This window comes from Lepus europaeus, chromosome 2 (assembly GCF_033115175.1).
Source record: "Lepus europaeus isolate LE1 chromosome 2, mLepTim1.pri, whole genome shotgun sequence".
Classification (NCBI taxonomy): Eukaryota; Metazoa; Chordata; class Mammalia; order Lagomorpha; family Leporidae; genus Lepus; species Lepus europaeus.
Window position 1 is genome coordinate 176,107,729 of NC_084828.1, and position 9,862 is coordinate 176,117,590.

Below are 9,862 nucleotides of genomic sequence, written 5' to 3' on the forward strand. Positions count from 1 at the left end.
AGTAGAGATTGCTAAACGAAGTAACTCCCTGTACCCAAAGCTTCCATGCTGTATGTAACTGTGTTTTTCCTGCTGATGGAGCCCTTTTTTCCTTTCAAATCTCTCCCAAAGAAAGACCGGGGCCTCACTCCTTCCTCCGCTGTGCCGGTTGGTTGGATGGGATCCCTGTCATGGCTTGTACTCCCGCATAAACCTTGCTTTTGCAGATCGATGTGATCGACTCTCTGGGGGTCTCTGCGGGGATCTAATGATCTGGGCATGACATATTTTTTGGTGCCCAACAGCTTGTGCCAATTTCATCCTCTTAGAAGAAAAAATAGTACAAAGTCTTTTCAACTTGAATTAAATTACATCTTTTAGGTAAGATACCCAAATTATATGTAAAAAAAGAATAATTTCATGAATGTCCTAATATGTTCAAATTTCCTGTTCAAAGTCATTGATACGAAAATGAATAGACAGGCCAACACAGGGAGAAAACATTTTGAAATTGCATAGCTGATATAACAATTCTATCCAGAGAACTAAAAGAGCTCTCAAAATTCCTTTCTAAGAAAATAAACTGACCCATTTCTCATGGAAGCTTAAAATTCAGCATTTCAAACAGGTAGAAAAGCCTTGAGATCTCTTTAAACAGCAGGTGGGGTGACTTCCTAACAGCCCTGAGAAAGCAAGGCTTGTTGGGACACATTTTCTGCCTTGGTATTTTCATACACATACATGACTCTACGAGCGACACATGCTTAAGTGATTAGGGGACACAGTCTGTGGTGTCAGCGCAGGATCTATAACTTTGAGACAGGCAGATGGGTAGGTTGTCCCCACCAGTGGGGGTCTTGTGCCTCAACCTAGCTTAGGCCCCTGGAAGGCAGAGTTCCAAAGATTCCGTGACGCTCTCCACCTTCTAATTCTGTGATGGCAACGGCAGACCGTTAGCTGCCACACAACAGCCAGTCCTAGCAGAGACTGAGCTACAGGCAGTGCCTTCAACCTAGGCTTTGGCAGTTTTATCCTTGTTTGTCCAGAGAAGAACTTCCCAGTGTTGTCGGGCTGTGGATCAGGTGTTTCACATCAGTAAGTGAAGCTTGACAGCTATTGTCCCCCCTCAAGCCTACCTGAAACTCTTGGATGTCATTTGTTTGACCCTTGCCTGTGTTTGGGTTTCCTCTCCCCAGTCCCTGTTGTCCTGCTGTGACACACCATCAGCATGGCAGATCCCACAGCCCTGCATCAGATCCCGTGGCAGAACTGAACGACCTCGAATGCCAGCAGTTGCAATCCCAGCTGGCAGAGAGCCAACAGGACTACTGGGAGCTCAAGGAGAAGTTTCTCATAGCTGAGGCTACAAACTTTGCCCTGGCCAAGGAGCTGAAAAAATACAGTAAGTTCTCTCGGGTCATTTCACCACAGTGATGATTGTCCTGTATCTTCTCCTGAGGAATTAAATGGCCTCACTACATGATTTTTGTCTGCTTTTTGTCGAACTTAATTTCCCCCTGACCACACTCCCGAGCTGACACACAGGGCTTCACAAGTTTTCCTAGCTAGCAGTGAGGTGTAGGGTGACAGGAGTGCTGAATCTGTCATGGATTCCTGATGAGGCATAGAGCTGCCTGTTGTCCTCAGGGTCAGGCTCCACCATATTGAGCGCATGTTTATGATCATCCTGTCTGTGTCAGCTCCTGCAGCCTTATACCCTCACTGTGGGCCTCATTTCTGGGGCTAACGCATTTCACTCAATTCAAGCTTCTGTTGAGTTCCCATTGGCAAAGCGCTGTCCTAGGTCCAGAAGTGGATGTGTGTTCAGAGTGAGCAGGATGAGCTTCCAGAGAGACAGAGAGTCTCCTGTGCACTGGAACTCTGGTATCCACGGGAACAGCCTCAGACACAGCCTCCCCACTGGGAGCAAAAAGTCCTGCTCCTGGAGCACAAGTTCTTCTTCCAGAAGAGGAAGACAGTGCCTGAGACCTGGGAGTGGGAGCAAGCCCAGGGTGTAGGGTGGGGAGTCATGGCCACTCGCCTGGGTGCCCCCCCATTGCCCACCTTCTCTGTAACTTGGATTTCTTCCCATTCGTAGGTGCTATCATAATTCCTGCCTCTGTAGATTGTCCCAACAAAATGCGCTCCTTCTTTCCTATACAACTCCAAGGATGGATCCTTGCTCAGGATCAACAGAATCCATGAGGCCCTTATTGTACTGTTTCTAATTTAGTAGGAAGTATACTTTTTATCAGCCCATATTGCCTCAGGGCCTTACTTTGTTAAGCATTGTATTCTACACAGTTCCATGAAAGATGGTCCTTTAAGTCTGAAATAACAAACACTTGAAATCTTTCCCAATTCAAGGGAAGAGTCCTACACTCTTATCAAGCTCCCAAACATACAGAAGGTGAGGACTTCGTGCCCCAGGTTCATGTTTGTCCTGAGAGGCTGCAAGGCTTGCTGAGTCCAGTGGCTCATGATTCAGTCTGAGCTCAGGGGCTGGGAATTCTGATTCTGTAAACACCAGTGGAATCACCTTGTCAAGTCACCTTCTGTATCTTTGAAGTCCTTTTTTCTCACTTTATTGGGAAATAGCGGGGCCAGCGCTGTGGGTTAGCAGGTAAAGCCTCTGCCTGCAGTGCTGGCATCCCATATGGGTACTAGTTCGATTCCAGCTGGTCCACTACCAATCCAACTCTCTGCTATGGCCTGAAAAGCAGTAGAAGATGGTCCACGTGCTTAGGCCCCTGCATCCACATGAGAGACCTAGAAAGAGCTCTTGGCTCCTGGCTTCAGATTGGCACAGCTCCAACCTTGCAGCCATTTGGGGAGTGAACCAGCTGATGGACTCTCTCTCTCTCTCTCTCTCTTTCTCTCTCTCTGCCTATGTCTCTCTGTAAATCTGCCTTTCAAATAAATAAATAAATCTTTTAAAAATAGGGACTATCAAAAGCTATGTAGTGAGGTGATGAAATACAGATGTGAAACCCCCAATCTGGAGCCTGGCCCTGGAGTTCTTTTGGACTTCAGCAGGCACTGACTACAAAAGCACGTCCTGAGTTCTGCGTGTCTGTCTTTCCCCAGATTGTGAGAAGTTTAAAAACATCATTGAGTCCATACTGACCAAGAAGCTCCACTTTGAGGAGCCGCTGGCAGAGAAGCCCACGGTCCCAGAGCTGCTCAGGTAAGGGTCTCTGAGTGGGGCAGGCAGGTGGGAGATGTGTGGGTGTCTCCAGTGGGGCAGCTCAGAAGGGAGAACTGAGGCATCTCAGGCATGGGAAGCCAAAGCACTGTGGCAAACAATGTTCTCCATGTAGGATCACTGTGGGACCCCAGACAAAGAAGTGGCCATCAAAGGAGGATGTACTTTTCTCTAAGGGAGGAGAGAACTTCCACTTTGCGGATGGCCTTGTCTACATACGGACAGAGCTTTCAAAATGCTTCCATAGCCTAGTCAGCTCATGGCATGAGCCTTGTGTGGTTCCTGACAACATACAGAGGAGTGCTAATTGTTAAATGAACAGCAGGAGTCACTGTGCACTGATTCCCCATGCAGGACTTCTGTCCTCCCTGAGTTGTAGTAAGAGAGTTACAGTGAAACAATTCTCAAACAGTTTTTATTCTTGTGTGGGTGTGTGTGCGAATTGTTGAAATCGTTACTTAATATAGAGTTGGTCTTCTGTGTACAAAGTTCATTGAAAATGCATCTTAATGGAGAGTGAGATTGAGAAGTGGAGAGGGAAGAGGAGCTGGGCTGGCAGTGTGGGTGGTACCCTGGGTATGGGGAGAAGAACTCTATTCCTAAAGTTGTCTGATGAAATGTATATTCCTTAAAATAAATGAATGAATACATTTTAAAAAATAAATGGTAAAAATTAATTTTACAATGAAAGTAAAAGTGAATAGGTACTTTGAAAACATTCTCCCTTCAGGAGAAATTAAAATGAAAATACATTTTTCCCTCCTCAATTACTGTATGTCCCAAATAAAATGGTATGAATAGATAATAAAAAAAGACATCATGGAGTCCATGTTGACCAAGAAGCTACACATGGAGAGCCCCTTGCAAAGCAGCCCAGGTCTGCTGAGCTGCTCTCTGGAGGGCAGGCAGCTGGGGATGTGTTTCACTAGTGGGCAGCCCAAATCAAAACTGAGCCAGCCTGTGCCAAACCAGGGCAGAGAGTTACAGCAAAGCCCCGTGTCTCGGACATTATGGAACAAGGAGGGAGCAGAGGAATCTGAATTCAGAGCTGCAAGTGCGGAGAGTCTGTAAGTAAGGTATCCAGGTGGATGGGCTCCCATGGGGCCCTCCTGTTTACTCTCTCTTCTGCAACAGGAAGTCCCCGTGGCTGTGTTTCTGGGAATCCAGTCACCAGTTAGCTTTGGTACTCTGTAGGTGGTGCTACACCTGTTCTCTGTTCCTCCTGTGTTCTCATGGTTCCCTTAGTGTGCAGGTGCTTTTCTGTGGGCATTCACCTCGAGATGGAGCTGCATTGGGTCTTCTCGGGGGAGGAGGAGGGGATGCTGGGCTCCTCTGTTTGGTCATCTTGCAATCAATCCTCATTTACCCGTAGTCACCATCACCTCCTGATATGGAAGACTGATGCTTAGCTTGGCCCTGCCAGACCTTCATTCTTGTTTCTGGCCATGTAACCCCTGCGTGCACCATGATTCCCAGTCCCTGCACTGTACACTGTGTGTCTTCCTACATGGAAATGCCTGTGGCTGGAAGGAGGAACTGAATTAGCACCTTTATGAAGGCGAGGCAGGAAGAATCCTTGCACTGTTGATAGAACATGACCCGAATGGAGTCTCAGGAATTGTGATGAGAGCTTCCTCTAAACCTGGGAGCGAGGCCTTGTTTTGCCCTTTGCTTTTCTTGGCACAGGTATTTCTCCAAACCTGAGTGGTGCTGCTGGTGGAGGGCTCTATAAGGCATGGTTATGAAAATCTGTTGAAACACAGAGAACTTAACATCCATCCCTTCCCATCTAGAACGTTCTCCACTCTTGCACCGTAGGCATTGCCGTGGCATCCTTGAAGATCAGGACCAAGAACTTTCCCAGTTGCGTCCCAAGGTCCAAAGGGGGAGAAATCTAGCCCACATCCTGCAGCAGTTCCTGAAGGACGTGCGCACCCTGCATGACCCTGAGACCTGCAAGGGGCAGGGCTTCCGACGACTACTCACCGAGGCTGTCCGGCTGTCAGCGTGCCTTGAGGACCTGCTTGGAGCAGGTAAGCTGGGCCCAGGCTGTCATTTGAGAAAGCCTCAAGGGCTCAGATGCATTCATCTCTCTGCCATGGGCATTTGCCTCAGCATTTCTAGGTACTGAACACGTGTGCCATGAGAAGGTCAGCACTGCTTGGGAAAAACCGATGGGGCAGATAAGTCTTTCAAGCTTGCAGTGTCCCAAAGGTCTCCTCCCTTCCTGATTGTGGCTGTCCTTTGGGGCAAGAGGCTGGGTCCATTCCCAGATCAAGACCAGAAAGACCTTGTGAAGTGAGGCCGCTCTTAGGCTGAACACAGTCACTGAGCCAAGTAAGGATGGAAGCCTCCAGCTCTGTGCTCAGTGTGGTTCTCAAGCTGTAGACAGTGGATTGCTTCCTCCATCTGGGATTTCTCTCTCCTCCTTCACTAAATGGACCAAAAAATCTGGTGCAGAGCAGATGTAACCATCAAAGGTGGAAGCTGTTGCTTGCATGTTTCCCAATAGGACAAAGGCCCTCCTCTCCCTGGGAGTGCCAGCCCAGGCACTAGAGTTAGTAGAACTTCTGTGAGGAAAGCTGTTGAGAAGGGAACTCGTGGCACAGAGAGAATTTCCTCTAATGATACAGCAGAGAAAACTTGGAGGGCCTGTGAGGGAGGGATGGAAGTCGGGTTCTTTGCTTCTTCACCACAGGTGGAGGTTCTCTGTGAGACCCATGGCAACATTGAACCCATGCCTTGGACTCCCACTAGTGGCAGGATGAGGGATAACAGGCAGAAGTCCCAGGGAAGCTTGAGAAGCTTCCAGTGGTATGGGAGCAAAGGATGTTGGCCTAGTTTCAGGCAGAATCTGCCATGATTCTGATCTCCAAGTGCAGAGACACAAAGCCTGATGGACCACAAGAGAATGGCAAGGCATTTCTTTAAACACAGAACATTTGAAGTTTTTGTCTACTATTGGCCCATAGGTAGATATTCATATGCACACAGAGGCCACCTCGACTGTAGTGGGGGTGGGGGTGGTAATACCTGATTGGACATTTCTGAATTTGTTTACAGAAAATATTGAAGAGGAGGAAACACCAGCACAAGGACTTGTTGCTGACAGGTAATAGTGAATGATTAAGAGCTGGCAACAAACGGATGAAGGAGGCACAGGGTCTCCTAAAGAACAGAAACGGGGCCGAGACAGGCATGGAGTTGAGACGCACGCATAAACACAACTGCAGATTGTGTTGAGTCCTTCCTTGCCAACTAGGAAATCCCCCTGTTAAAGTGGTTGTCTGCTGTCCTGGTCCTAGTTGCTGATAGGATCCATCATGAACTCACAGCCTTAGGTGTTGCCTGCACACACAGGGAACCCCTGTTCTCTGCTTTCTGGAAAAGCAGAGGAAGATGCGCACCTGCTTTCTACAGAGTTAGCTGAGGTTCTCATCAGAGAAAACTAGCAGAGAGGCCATGTGCAAAGGGAGCAGTTAGGAAGACTCCAGCCACGTTCAACTGCAGAAAAGCACCTCTACAAAGCCATGTTTGCTGTCCTGTGACTTGGTTAAGAGAAGGCCCAGAAGGTAGCACATCTCTAGGATCTGCCAAGCCCCTAGGACCTTGATCACATGGCTGCAGGACACTGCAACAACCCAACCTGAGCACAGGGTGTCAGCCCGCGTGGCTGTCACTGTGTGCTTGTGCTGTGACCGTACCATGCAGCGACAGTGGAGGCTGCTTCCACATTAGCTGCTGTGTATTGAGTGTGATGAGCAGAGCCTGAACTCTTCCCAGGCCCTCTCCCCCTAGGCAGCCACACGGTGTCCAGAGTGGAGGGAACCGCCTCTCTGCTGTCTATGACCGATCGCTTATGCACCCCATCCAAACCAGCCAACTCCCTGGTGTCTCTTCCTTCTTGGTTTAATCTCTGTCATCCTTATCCCACCTGGCTTCTCAGGGAGCTCTTGGAAGTGGATGAAATGGAAACCACACAAAGTTCACAGCAGGAAACATCTATCACTGGTGCTGTTGACCACCTGCCGAGTGACTCCTGCCTGACTGAGAGCACTGTACAATTGACTCGTGATGCTGAGGACACCCACAGTGTGCTAGGTGTAGACGGGGAACACGCCTGTTCGCACCAGAAAGAAGAACCTGTCACCGTTCTCCCAGGTAGCCTCTCCATTCTTTGTACACAATGGCTCTCAGGTTGAGGGCTGCTTTTGAGCACAGGCCCTGCAGACACAAGTTGGTTTCAATCAGGGTCCAGGTTGTGGCACTGAACATAGACATCAGGAGAGTCAAGGAGCTTCCCTCCCCTCAGATGCTGTCTGTCTCACTGCACCCTAGCCTATGGGAACATACAGAGGCCCTGTGTAGGAAGTGCCTTTCAGACACTCTAAAAAGAAATAATGCCTGCTGTCACCTGCAGTGATATCATTCTGTCTACCACTGCATCCCTGGAGTTCTAGCCCCATGCAGGCTTTTGGTGACACTTCCCATGTGTGGGCCAAGTTGTGATCCTGGTTTCCCTACTACCATCCCTAGTCTCTATCTCCTTTAAGACAGCTTATCTTAGCTATGCAATCATCTCAAAACCAGGGCATAAAGTCCTTTATACTGTACTTCCTGTACAGTTCCAAAAACATAGCTGATCCAGGAACGTCCCTACAAAATCAAAGTTCAATGTTTCTCTATAACTGCATAGATTTATTTATGTGAGGTGTTATGGAGTTCATTCAGCCTTCTATAGAAACTCCTCTCCCCTAATTCACCACGATCAGTCTGATAGGATGAGTCAGTACTAGAGCAACACTCATAGATTTTAGATCACTAAATCCTAAAAAGCCTAGGGAGAGAGCTCTTGAATTGCTTGTATTGTTGCCATAGACAAGAGGGAGATTATTCATGAGCACCTCTTAGAATAGCCAAGGTTCTGTGTGGCATCAAAGAGGTTTCAATTCCAGGGCATGCAGACTCCATGCATAGCTCTCTCCCAATGTTCTACCTCCTCTCCACAGTCAGCAGCCTGGGTCCTTCCATGAGAGCAGCCTGACAGCTGCAGTTTGCCTCCTAGGATGATCTTGGGCTGTGAGCTCAGAATCCCTGAGGACCATTGCAGGCTGTTTCTAAGGGTTCTGGACAGAGGTTATTGAGATGGTGATCCAACTGTGACCAGGGAGATTTGACCCCTTGCCCAGGTTGGCTCACCAAACCCAGCTCCTGATGTCGACTTAGGCCTCCTGGAGGATTTCCCTCAGTCTCCTGTTCTCACATGAGAACAATCTGTCCCCTTGCTAGTAGTGGCCATTGGATACCCATATCTGACCCAAAACCTGCTTAACCTGTTCAATCTCTCTGAATTTGTTTGCAGAAAATCAACATGATGAAGTGGAGGTACAAACGCAAGACGTCACATACACTTCCAGGTAACTCAGAGGCCGAGTAGACACTGTAGCATGGACTACTAGGGAATCGAAATGCTGGAGGAACTGGTGACTAGAGCCATTTGGAAGATTCAGCCAGTGATGAAATGGCTCTGTTCATAACGTTCCCTTTTGTATTGTTTCCCTCTATATCCCCCTTTGAAAGTCCCTCCCATATTTTAACCTGTAGTCTGATGACAAAGTCACTTCTGTACCTGTGTGTGTGTCTTCAGTGTCTCTGCCCTCCCATCTCAGCAGGGAGCTCCCAGAGCAGCAAGAGCAGGAAGACCCAGATGACGCGCTGGACGAGCGCTACCTCACTCCCTCGATTTTTCCGGTCATTTCTGAGCCTGACCATTCCACATGGAGCAGCTGGTGCTCCCTGGAGCATCAGGATGTGCTCTGTGTTCCAGATGCAGATGGTGAGTCTCCCACTGTGAGGAGACACAACCCCCTCTGCTGGCCAAGGAGCCCGCACTACCCTTGCACTCATCACTCCCACCTGCCTGAGAGGGCTCCTGGACATGGGAGGGTCTGAGACATTCTCATCATCTGTTCTTTTTCAACCAGTCTGTTGCACAGGTGTGGTTGGCCCATCTGGCCTTGCTGTCTTCCCATTCCTCGTGTGCCTTTGTCACTCAGGTTCCAGTGCTCAGTCATTGCCAGCAGAATGTGACAGATGCACGCCAACCTAAGCAGCACATCTCATGCTTGTCTCTGCCATCCGTTCATAATGAAGCAGACCCCTCTGCCCCCTGCAGTGTTGATCACACGAGTCATTCCCCGTCCCTGGCATGTGACATTGTTTCCTGTCAGAGCCAGCAGCACGCTTGTCTCCCTTGCAGTCAAGTTACTCCCCCTGTTTCATTGAGCCCAGCCACGTTCTCTGTCTCTTCAAAGTTGGCATCATTTCACCTACCACACGTACAGAATGTTCTGCCATTCCCTTAGTAGTGTGTCCCGAGGCTGCAAGTCTGAGACCTGTGCTTAGAGATTCCATGAGTAGCCCAGTTTTCTCTTGTGCTGCACGCATTCACTCTGATCCCCAGAACTGAAAATTCACCTGTTCCACCTTTTATCTTATCCTCAATGTACAGAATATGGTAAACCACAAACTACCAAGATAGCTTGATTGAGAACCATGGGCACTGCACTTCCTCTCATGGAAAGGAATCACACTAGGAACCAAGCATCTCCAGAGAATATTACTTTAGAGTTGATTTTATCTTATGAAAGGCAGAATTAGAGAGAGAAACAGGGGGAG

At 48.6% G+C, this 9,862-nt stretch overlaps 1 long non-coding RNA gene across 1 annotated transcript; it reads left to right on the forward strand.

The window, feature by feature from the left end:
• The first annotated feature begins 1,293 nt into the window (after positions 1 to 1,293).
• Positions 1,294 to 6,297, forward strand: LOC133750310 (uncharacterized). Its single transcript, XR_009864698.1, has 4 exons — positions 1,294 to 1,381; positions 3,067 to 3,166; positions 5,003 to 5,217; positions 6,248 to 6,297. It is a non-coding gene; the product is annotated as an uncharacterized LOC133750310 (long non-coding RNA).
• The last annotated feature ends 3,565 nt before the right edge of the window (positions 6,298 to 9,862 follow it).